At 42.6% G+C, this 12170-nt stretch overlaps 1 protein-coding gene across 6 annotated transcripts in view; it reads right to left on the bottom strand.

Annotated features, from left to right (window-relative positions):
- The window catches only part of Rnf13 (ring finger protein 13), a 165275-nt gene that overhangs the window by 91091 nt on the left and 62014 nt on the right, over positions 1-12170 (bottom strand). The window lies entirely within an intron of this gene.

Here is a 12170-nt window from a genome sequence, read left to right as displayed (position 1 = left end):
AGCTTTGGAATCCAGGTCGGGTTGGAGCGAGCCGCCTGAGGTCTGGGCTGGAACCCCTGAGGCCTGGCAGGGAGCCACTCTGATCAGCAGCACACTGCTTGACTAGCAAAAGTCCAAACCATGTGATTCAGTCCTCAAAACAGCCTTTCAGAAACCTTGTCACCTTCTGGGGAATGAAACTCTCCTCCCCTAAGGCTCTTATACCTTTTCTCCCCCTAGTCTAAATCCTATAACCAACTACTTAGATTTAAATGACCTTTTGAGGCATCGACTTTAACAGCGCCTAAACCACTGCTGTTTGTTTTAAATGCGGTTTGATGCAAAGATTGCAGGATCCGAACATGCCCTACTGGTCCTACTGTAGCTTGAAATAATAATAATTTTTAATAAGGGCCATGCTGTCATCAAATCCTTTAATGTTGGGGGGGGGGCATTATAACAAGGGATATCAGTAGTTTATAACCTCATTTGTTTCAAGAGGCCTAAGTAGGTGGGGAACGGGAATAAAAAGATTTCCTGTTCTTTCTCCTTGTGCCGTTTTAATTAGAACGTACTCTAAATACCACACAAGCAATTTAAAAACCAAATTTGAAGTGCTGAAGATTTAGTTCAGTGGCAGAGCATTTGCCTAGCAAGCACAAGGCTCTGGGTTATGGAAAGGGGAGGGGACACAAAAGAATGAAATTTGAAGAAGAAAAAAAAAAGACCATCAAAAACATTTTCACCTGTGTAGTCCACAACTGTATAGTCAATGTTTCCTCATTCATTGAGAAGATATCCAATACTACATAGTTTTGCTTTTATGAAAGTCATAAAGATCAGGATTGGGAAAATTGTTATGAGGGCTACAGTAATTAATATAAATAGATTTGCTATTCTATATATATTTTTTTCATTAAATTCTCTCAAATGGTTTTCTATATTAAATCCAATTTTTTGCATAATATAAAAAAGTTTGTTTTTAAGCACAAAACCCAGCTGTTAATTCCTTAAAGAAAGGCTCTTAAGGAAGGACATTTTGCTTCTGTTATCAGTCACTTCTGTAGACCATGGTAAATATATAGTTCTCTCGGAAATAAACAAGGGAATATATCTGTGTTGCACTTGGGCAGACTAATGGTTTAGTTTATAAATACATTCCCCTTGTATTGAATGAAGACAAATTAGAAGACATATTGGAAAATAGTATTTTTTTTTTTTTTTTTTTTTGGTTTTTCGAGACAGGGTTTCTCTGTGTAGCTTTGCGCCTTTCCTGGAACTCACTTGGTAGACCAGGCTGGCCTCGAACTCACAGAGATCCGCCTGGCTCTGCCTCCCAAGTGCTGGGATTAAAGGCGTGCGCCACCACCGCCCGGCTGAAAATAGTATCTTTTTAATTGTGCTTTTTCAAGAGTATGAAGAGTTTAATGGGGTAATGATGATTGAAATGGCCAGTATCCACTCATGACACCCCAAGACCAAGTTCTCAGCACAAAGATTTATTTGCCCCAGAGGGACAAAGGGCAGGGAATAAGAGACTGTTATGCCCAGATCTTGGGGAACCCCAAAAGACCACCATAGAGACCGAATCCCACATATAAAAGCAAAGAGCCTTTATTTCAAGCTCCAGAGCTTGGTCCCTTTGTCTGTCCGACACAGCGGTGAGAGCCCAGAACCCCGAGCCCAGGTAGGGTGGGGTTTTTATCATAGCAGAGGTTGGGGTGAAGGGATTTCCAGGGTCCAGGACCTGATTGGCTGACAATTGTCTAGGGGTATCTGTAAAACAAAAAATAGATGTGTGCTAGACTCCAGGACATCTGGCCACCTTGTCTAATGGATGGAATGTTTGGGAGGTCAGGTCCTCACCCCTGGGTGGATCCCTGGGTGGTATCAGCTTATAGCTTTTCCTGGGTCTGGATGTTGCCTGCCAGTAAGCCTGTCACAGAAGCTGTGTCTAGGCCCCTAAGCCTGTCATGGCTGCTGTGTGGTCAAGCTGTTTTGGGGCTCTCCACAAGACAAAGAGAGGAGATAGATGATGAGGGAGAAGGGGAAAAGAAAAAGGGAGAAGGGGAAAGGAAATTTGCTCCTGGAGGACAAAGGAGTTCCTCTGGATAGAAAAGAGGCAGATGTGGCCCATAGGCAAATGGCACTTTATAAAGGAAAAGGAAGATTTCATGTTAGGATGAGTTGGTTTGTTTTGATTCGACAAGTTAATTAAGGTGGCCAAAAGGGGACTTTAGATTGCTGGACTTCAAAACTTTGATAGCTGGACCTTGGTAGTCAACCTCAGGAGGAAGAAGCGGCCAAATAAGGGTATAGACCCTGGTGGCTAGCTTTAGGAATGTAATGTACTGGTTTTTAGGAAGGCAGAGGGAATAGGGGAAGAAGAAGGCTGCCAGAGCCATGTTTTCCATTCTTGAGCCTGCCAGAGGCTCTCCATTCCCACCTTTCTGTTTTATTATTGGGTCACTGGATGTTGGGTAAGTGGGTGTTGTTCTCTCTGGCTGCTTCATGCTGACATTGGGGCATCATTATTACGGGATCCAAGGAAGCTGGGTTGTTGGCTAAGGCCAGGAAGAGCAGGCTGTTTCACTTGTTATACCATACGGAAGTGTAGGCTGAGTTGGAACAGTCTGTGAGGCTGGACTGTCTGGGGCTAGCCGTGTTGGAACTGTCTAGGATGTGGATTCCAAGGAAACAATTGGAGCTGTTGCTGGAGTTGCTAGAGCAACCTGTAGCTGATTTGAAATCTGTTCGAAGAGATAGACTAGAGACAGAGGTAAAGTTTAGGAGTTAGGTTTTATCTTGGATGTACATTTGAAACTTCTAGGCCTAGGGTCCTGGTAGTTGAAAAGAGGAATCCCAAGACCAGGGAAAGGAGAGAGATCCCACCTTTAGAACTAGGAAGTAGGCAGGAAAACTTATCTGGAGTCCGTTTGAGTTTTGAGAGGTACCAGAGAAATTCAGATTGGCTTTATAAGGTTAACTAGGGAACAACTATTATCTGAAAGGAGGGTCTGGTTGTGTTGGAGAGAATACAATTTGAGAGGCTTCCATTACATCAGAATAGTCTTTCCTGGGGTGTCTAGGTAGGTTTTGAAATTGAGATATGTGAGGAGCATGGATGATTGGGGTGGCTCTTGCCAGATGGTGAGAGGGACAGTCTAGTCTGTAACAGGTTTCGGGTTTGGCATGGAAACATTGGAAGAACTTGGCTTTGGTTCCCAAAGGGTGACTTGGATGGTCAAGTGGACAGTGGTCAGTAGTGGGGCTGGGGCTGTGCTGGCAGAGCACACACCTGGTGGGATTTTGCTGCTGTAACTCCTTGCTCTACCAAGGTAAAGGCGCAGCATCTAGCAGGCATGAAGTACTGGGCAGTCAGTATCCCTGCAGTGCACAGAGGTTTAAATAGGACATGAAACAGAGTATACATGGAACAACGGAGTGTAGAAAAGTTCAGAGGGCACAGGTCACACAGGGGACCTGAAGTTGGCAGAAGAGAAAGCAGAGGCACGTTTGGGCACCAGAGTCATTGTTAGGTATGAATTTTCCAGGTGGAGGAAGCCATTCCCATCACACCACAAGCCCTTATCCCTCAGACATATGGAGTCTTCCAGGTACCCTCCCTGAGTCCCGTCATTCTCTGACTGCCCACCCTAGGGCTACACCAATAGGAACCATATCAGCCTATGGAGCCACAGGAGGACTTTACCATTGAATTCAGACAGAGCCCCTTATGACCCACTCTCATTGAGCTAAGTAGCCCAGAGCTTCTAGGACCATGTTCCCAAAGGGTGAGTCACTAGCTGCCCCTGTAGTCCAGGGACTCCTTGTAACAAGCAGACACTGAACAGAGCACCAAAGAGGAGGTTGAGGAGGGTGCGTGTATGCACCTGTCTTAGAAGCCTAGAGTTATCTGTGTCTGGCTGTCTTAGGGTTTCTGTTGCTGTAAGATGCACTGTGACCATGGCAACTCTTATACAGAAAAACATTGGGGCTGGCTTACAGTTTCAGAGGTTTAGTTCGTTATCTTTGTGGTAGAAGCATGGCAGTGTGCATGTACACACGGTGCTGGAGAAGGAGCTGAGAGTTCTACATCTTGATCCACAGGCAGCAGAAGAGACTGTGTGCCATACTAGGCGTAGCTTAAGCATATGAGACCTCAAAGCCTGCCCCCACAGTGACACACTTCCTCCAACAAGGACACACCTCCTAATAGTGCCACTGCCTATGGGCCAAGCATTCAAACACATGAGTCTATGGGGGCCATTCCTATTCAAACCACCACAAGAAGTTAAAGCCCTCTTCAGTTTTATAGCAAGTTCAAAGCCAGCCTAAGAAGCATAAGACTATCTTAGCTACTGTTGCAAAATACCATGACCAAGGTAACTTATAGAAGTGTTATAATGGGTTTTCATTTCAGAGGAGATATTAGCCAGGGTTCTCTATAGTAACAGAAATTACCGAATGAAATACACACACACACACACACACACACACACACACAGAGAGAGAGAGAGAGAGAGAGAGAGAGAGAGAGAGAGAGAGAGAGAGAGAGAGAGAGAAAGGGAGTTTATTAAAATGAAGTGTTAATCTAATTAATCTTTAACAATAAAAAATTGGGAGTCAAATATTGGGGTAAGAACCTGAAAAAGCAGAGAAACAGGAGCAGCCACCACAGCCACCAGGTGCTTCCTACCCCCTACCATTCCTCCATCCAAAAGGACCAAGATCCTCTCTCAGCCTGCCTTACCACTTCTTGTCTCCTCTCTGTCTATACTCCTCTAAACCTCTATGGTCAGCTAGTGGCTAGTTCCACCCTCTGACTGGAAGCAAACTTTATTTGTCAGAACACAATCAAAATATCACACAACATTAGAATGACTTAACAGGCTGTGGTCTAGCTAATTCAATAATGGCTGGCTCAGAATAGAAAGCCCAAAAACCCAGTAGTTTCAGCTGGTGTTCAGTATATGCTGGAATTCCTAAGTAGGCTCTAATGCCCATGAAAGAATGGACTTGCTAGCAAGGTGAGAGCAAGCAGGTAAAGAGCAAACACTTCCTCCTTCTATGTCCTTATATAGGCTGCCAGCATAACGTATGGTTCAGATTAGAGGTGGGTTTTCTCATCTCAAAAGACCTGAATTAAAGGTCCCACCTCAAAGATCCAGATTAGAAGTGGATCTTCTCACTTCAAATTAAGCAAAAATTCCTCACAGGTATGCCCTATTTGGGGGTCTTTATTAATTTCAGATATAGTCAAGTTATCAACCAAGAATAGCCATCACAGAGGGTTAGGCTCCTTGAAAGCTGAGAGCTCACATCTTGATCTGAAAGCAGGAAGCAGAGAAAACACTGGGGATGGGGTAAGTCTTTTGAAACCTCAAAGCCATCCAATAAGGCCATGCCTCTTGATCCTTCCTAAATGCTTCCACTAACTGAGGCACAAACATTCAAACATGTGAGCTTACAGGGCCATTCTCATTCAAACCACCACAGAGACTATGTGCCAAAATAAAATTAAATATAAATGTGTAATAAAAAATAAAAGGCTTATTAGAGTCTTAGTTAGAGGCACCATGAGGCACCATGACCACTACAACTCTTTTTGTTTTTTTTGTGTTTTTTTTTTTTTTAACAAAAAAACAGGTTATAATTCAAAAGTCCAGGGATATTTGGAACTGGAAAATATTTTCTCTGTAGAAAATAGTAAAAATGATAACATTTCCCAATAAGCCCTTTTAAGCCAAATAATAGCTGAATTATGCATATAAATATTGATTAGATTCTGGGATACAAAAGAAACCTATCTCCATCTGGTCCAGAGAGCCACGTTTTACTTAAGTTGTGTAAGTGAGATTCCTATTCAAATTCCCCTTCACTGTTTGATTTACAGTGGACATTTTTTTTTTTTTTTTTTTTTTTTTTGGTTTTTGGTTTTTGGAGACAGGGTTTCTCTGTGTAGCTTTGCACCTTTCCTGGAACTCACTCTGTAGACCAGGCTGGCCTCGAACTCATAGTCATCCTAGGGTCCCCCCTGTTATGTAGCCTAACTGGATCTATGGTTTGCAGTCTGATTGTTCTTTGTTTTATATCTAGTATCCACTTATAAGTGAGTACATACCATGTTTGTCCTTCTGGGTCTGGGTTACCTCACTCAGGATGATATTTTCTAGTTCCATCCATTTGCCTGCAAATTTCATGCTGTCATTGTTTTTCTCTGCTGAGTAGTACTCCATTGTGTATATGTACCACATTTTCTTAATCCATTCTTCAGTTGACTAGGTTGTTTCCAGGTTCTGGCTATTATGAATAATGCTGCTATGAACATAGTTGAGCATGTATCTTTGTGGTATGATTGAGGATTCCTTGGGTATATGCCCAAGAGTAATATGGCTGGGTCTTGAGGTAGATTGATTCCCAATTTTCTGACAAACTGCCATACTGATTTCCACAGTGGTTGTACAAGTTTGCACTCCCACCAACAGTGGAGGAGTGTTCCCCTTGCTCTGCATCCTCTCCAATACTATATGTTGGAGAGGATGTGTTTTTGATCATAGCCATTCTGACAGGTGTGAGATGGTATCTCAGAGTCATTTTGATTTGCATTTCTCTGATGACTAAGGATGTTGAGCATTTCCTTAAATGTCTTTCAGCCATTTGAGATTCTTCTTTTGAGAATTCTCTGTTTAGCTCTTTAGCCTATTTTTTAATTGGATTGTTCAGTATTTTGATGTCTAGTTTCTTGAGTTCTTTGTATACTTTGGAGATCAGTCCTCTGTCAGATGCACCACAACTCTTATAAAGGAAAGCATTTAATTGGGCCTGTCTTACAGTTCAGAGGTTTCGTCCATTTTCAAGTCAGGAAGCATGGGAGGATGCATGGTGTTATACAGGAAGACATGGTGCTGGAGTGGTAGCTGAGAGTTCTCCATCCACACCGGCAGACAGCTGGAAGATCCAGTGAGCCACTAGGTCTGACTCAAGCTTCTGAAACCTCAAAGCCAGGGACACACTTCCTCCAACAAGGCACACCTCCTAATAGTTCCACTCCCTATGGGCCTATAGGGGCCATTTTTATTCAAGCTATTACGGCCTTATGTGATGGCTACTCTTGGTGGTTGTATTGGGTGACTTTGTTGACACAAGCTAGAGTCATCAGAGGAAGGAGCCTCAGCTGAGGAAATGCCTCCTTGAGATCCAGCTATAAGATACTTTTTCATTTAGTAACCAATGGAGGAGGGGTCAGCCCATGATGGGTGGTGCCATCCCTGAGTTGTGGTCCTGGGTTCTATAAGAAGGTGGGTTGAGCAAGCCATGGGAAGCAAGCCAGTCGGCAACTCCCATCCATGGCCTCTGCATCAGATCCTGCCATTTTTGTTCCTGCTCTGACTTCCTTCAGCAATGCTGAAGTATAAAACTAATAAACCCTTTCCTTCCCAACTTGATTTTTGGTCATGGTGTTTCATCATAGCAATAGAAACTCTAACAGAGACAGTCAACTTGACTACATTTGGAATTAACTAAAACCCCAAGATGGAAGGTACACTTCTGAGGGATTTTGCTTAATTTGAAGTGAGAAGATCCACTTCTAATCTGGATCTTTGATGTGGGAAGACGTACCTTTAATCCAGATCTTTTGAGCTGGGAAAATCTAACTCTAGTCTGGGCCACCCCTTCTGCTGGAAGCCTATCTAAGGACATGAAAAAAAGGAAGTTTTTGCTCTTTGCCTGCTTGCCCTTGCCTTGCTAACAAGTCTGTTACTTTCATTGGTATTAGAGCCTACTTAGGAATAACAGCATATACTGAAGACCAGCTGAGACAACTGGGTTCTTGAACTTTCTGTTTCTAGCCAGCCATTATTGGATTAGCTAGACCATAACCTGTTAAGTCATTCTAATAAATCTCCAGTCTTTATATATATAGAGAGATTCATTCTATAAGTTCTGTTTCTCTAGAGAACCCTGACTAATACAGCATATAAAAGTGACACATGCTGGTAATTCCAAGTGGCAGATAAGCAAATTGAGCACGGCATGACCTATGTGGTAAGAGTCTACCTCAAAATAATTAAAACTAAAAAATAAAAGGAAGTGGGATTTTTCAGGCTTAGTATCTGTAGGTGGTTGTTCTTCCAGCAAACACGGATAGCATGAAAACACAATCTTTGCAGAATCTCCACAGCAGGATCAGATACCAAATTACATGTCTAAGACAGGATCAATGTAATCCTTATTGAATACTAAAAAGAATGTAAGCAGTCACTTTTCCCACTGAGATATTCACAAACATAAATGATGAAGCCAGTTACTCATAATGAATAGAATCCATAAAGAACCATATATATCTGGAGTAGTGGTGAAAGACCCTAACCCTTCAGGCTTACACCCCCCAAGCCCCAGGAGAATAAGGAACTTAAAAAAAAAAAAAAAAAAAAACTAGTTCCAAGGGCAACCTGACTCAGCCACTATTCAACCACCCCTGCCACAATGTAACAATATAAAGAGATCTCTATTAAGAGATGTGCTCAACTGTGACTAGGATAGTTGCAAGTGTTCCAGGAAGGACCACTGTGATCTTTGTGTAAACTCCACTCCCGCCCTGATACCCTCCTTGAGGTTTCGGGAAGAATGTACATGCAGATGTGACTGTACCCACTCTGTGGTCAGACCATGATCTTGTGAAACGAAATTGTATGGGAATTGTAATCTTATGGCTTTTGTGGGTTTTTCCTTTAAAAGTACCCATGTGATTGCAATAGGCACGACTCTTGCCCTTTGGAGCTGAGTTAGCCCAACTGTAGAGCTGCATTAATAAACACCTCTTGCTGTTGCATCAACTGGATCAGGGTCTGGGTTCTTGGGGTGCCCCCTCGAGAAAGTAGTACCCTGGGTCTGGGGTCTATCAGTGGAACTTGAAAAAGTACCAATAGAAGTTATTTTTAAAAATGCTTTAGAGAATTAGCTCAAGATTCAAATCAATAACTTTGTGAGGTGGATAGTGAAAAGTTTAAAACAGAAGGAAACATATCAAGAGGGATTTTCAACAAAGTTTTTTTCAAGTTGAGAATGATCACACAAATCTAAGTCTTTTAAAGCCTAATGCCTAAAAATATGATCTAGTCATTGTTCTAGGACATATGAGTTGCTTACCTCATGTTTAAAAGAAGCAGAAGAAAAATCTGTATCACACAAAGGGAAATGGGAACAAAGCAAGGGTGCTTGACCAAGGCAACTTCCTTTTACAAATAGGGTTCTCCAGACCCTAGGTTTCCTAGTGGCTTTACCCAGCAGGTATGCAAAAAGAGGATGATTGGATCACAGGCCTGAGTACCAAGTGTCCGAGATGGTCTGCACTTGGCTGTGCTGGGGGAGGTCTTTTGCTCCACCCCTTGGCATTCCTTTAAAAATCTTAGGGCAGAGACAGTCAGGGCCTGATGAATTAGGATCTAGGCCTTCTCAAGGCTGTCCTGTATTTTCTATCTTTTTCTCTCCCCTCTATCCTTCTAACTAATATTTCCTGCTGCTTCTACTTAAGAGTATTCTGGGGAAATGTGGGGGTGGGTTGTCCCACCCCACAGAACTCAAACCAGGCTAGGAAGCACCCCAAGACAGGAAGTTTACAAGGTGACTATATCCTTTCTCTGTTTGCTGGGGTCTGACCTCACACACTTCCTCAATGAGCTCGTCTTAAAAGGACCAAAGCAAAGAAAATGAAGGAAGGCCGGGCAGTGGTGGCGCACGCCTATAATCCCAGCACTTGGAAGGCAGAGCCAGGCGGATCTCTGTGAGTTCGAGGCCAGCCTGGGCTACCAAGTGAGTTCCAGGAAAGGCGCAAAGCTACATAGAGAAACCCTGTCTCAAAAAAAAAAAAAAAAAAAAAAAAAAAAAAAAAAAAAAAAAAGAAAAGAAAAAGAAAAAAAGAAAAGAAAATGAAGGGAGGAGTTAGCTATTTCAGGCCATCAAATTCTGGGGATGCAGTGGGGTCTTTGTGTGAATAAAAGTTTTACCTGGTAGAGGAGATTAAATAATTTACATAGAAGTTTTACAAAGTGAGAGAGATGTATGGAATATTGGGCCTTGACAGGTTGGCTACTTTTGTTTGATAAGAAAAAAAATTCTCACATTTATCATATCTAAGATGACTGACACAAAATTTCAACTTCAGAATTACTTATTTAGGGCATCCAAACAAAGAAGTTGAAAATGATAATATAAAATAGGCAGGCAAATTCATTTGATGTAATGTGTGCTCATAGTAGTGAAAATTTTGGGAAACAACTTCACATTATGTAAGAAAAACATTTTTTTTTTTCTGATAGAGCAATTTACTTCAGGGAATTTATCCTGTGCAGGCTAGTTTTACATCACCTTCACACAAGCTAGAGTCACCCCTAGGTAAATGATCTTGGATGCTATCAGAAAACAGGCTGACGGCTGGTATATGATGATTTAATGGTTTAGATTGTTATTGTTCAAAGCGTGGTCCCTGACTGAGCACATCAGCCTCATTTAGAAGCTTGTTAGACAATCCCATTTTGGTCCAGGCTAAGTATCTGTTCTCCCACTCTCCTGGTGATCTTCTCAGAAGTTACTAAAAGTCTTTAAGACAACAATAAAAGTTCAAGCTGTATTTTAAAGGCTATTAAGAACTTCAAATAGAGGGGTGACATAATTAAATTTGTTGAGAATATAGATTGAAGAAAGACACGAGTGAAAATAACGAGACTGAAAAGGAGACTGTTGAAACAACTGAAGACTGTAATGACCTGGACTGAAGCGAGGGCAGTAACACTGCGAAGAAATGGTCTGTTAAATATTTGTGGCTGGGCCGGGTGGCGGCGGCGGCGGCAGCGGCGGCGGCGGCGGCGGCGGCGGCGGCGGCGGCGGCGGCGGCGGCGGCGGCGGCGGCGGCGGCGGCGGCGGCGCACGCCTTTAATCCCAGCACTCGGAGGCAGAGCCAGGCGGATCTCTGTGAGTTTGAGGCCAGCCTGGGCTACAAAGTGAGTTCCAGAACAGGCTCCAAAGCTACACAGAGAAACCCTGTCTCGAAAACAAACAAACAAAAAAATTAAAAATAAAATAAATATTTGTGGCTGGTGAAATAGCTCAGCAGGTCAAGGTTCCTGTGCCAAACCTGATGAAAATAATCACAGGCCAACCTTATTACAGGCCCCACACAATGGAAAAGAGAGTCCTCTCCCCCAAAAGGTATCTGCAAGTTCAAATTGGTTTACTGACGGCTGTGACGTTGGGGAAAACACAAGAATTAAGGATGACTCTCAGATTTCTGATTTGAGCAGCTAACGAAATTGCGCCGATTACGAGATGAAGAAAGCTGGATGACGATGTAAGAGGAAATTTTGATGCTGAAAAAGCACAAGTCTACTTTTGTACATTAAGACTAAGAACTGAGACTTCCAAATCCAGCATCTTGGAGGCAGAGACAGGCAGATCTCTGAGATGAAGGCCAGCCAGGTCCACAGAGTGAGTTCCAGGATGGCCAGGGCTACACAGAGAAACCCTGTCTCAGAAAAAACAAACGAATAAACAAAGCCCTGAAACTTCGAAATGGAGATGTCCAGGAGACATCACTAGATGTGCTGGAGTGTATGAAGTCATTAACAAGCAGCCTCCTTTGCAGAATATTTACGAAACCATTAAATTAAATCAAATACATTTAGAGCCAGGTTTTCTTTAGTGCAAATCAAGCAGGTAGCTTCCTGCACACTGTTTTGAGGATCCTTGGTCCTTCCCCCAATTTTTTTCCTACATGAAACCCTTATAGTATCTGAATTCTTTACATTGATTATTTTGTTTGGGTTGAGAAAGAAGGCAAGAAGCTAGAGAGAGGGCGCAGAGGTTGAGAGTGCTGTGGCTCCTGAGGAAGGCCTGGGTCAGTTCCCAGCACCCATATGGGAGCTCACAGCCACCTGTAACACCAGTTCCAGGGGATCTGAGGCTCTCTCCTAACCTCTGTGGGCATCAGACACACTTATGGTGTACACACACACACACACACACACACACACACACACACACACAAAGCAAAACACTCATACACAAAAAATAAAATAAATTAGATATTTTAAAATTTTTTTAAAAAGAAAGTAGATCTAAGAGATTTATTTCCTTGTCAATTATTGAATATATTTTTATCAGTTCTCTTGCCTTACAGATTATAAGACCAA

Source organism: Peromyscus maniculatus, chromosome 6 (genome assembly GCF_049852395.1).
Source record: "Peromyscus maniculatus bairdii isolate BWxNUB_F1_BW_parent chromosome 6, HU_Pman_BW_mat_3.1, whole genome shotgun sequence".
In the NCBI taxonomy this organism is placed as follows: domain Eukaryota; kingdom Metazoa; phylum Chordata; class Mammalia; order Rodentia; family Cricetidae; genus Peromyscus; species Peromyscus maniculatus.
The sequence above is the reverse complement of the archived record's forward strand: the minus strand, read 5'-3'. Positions and strand labels throughout refer to the sequence as shown.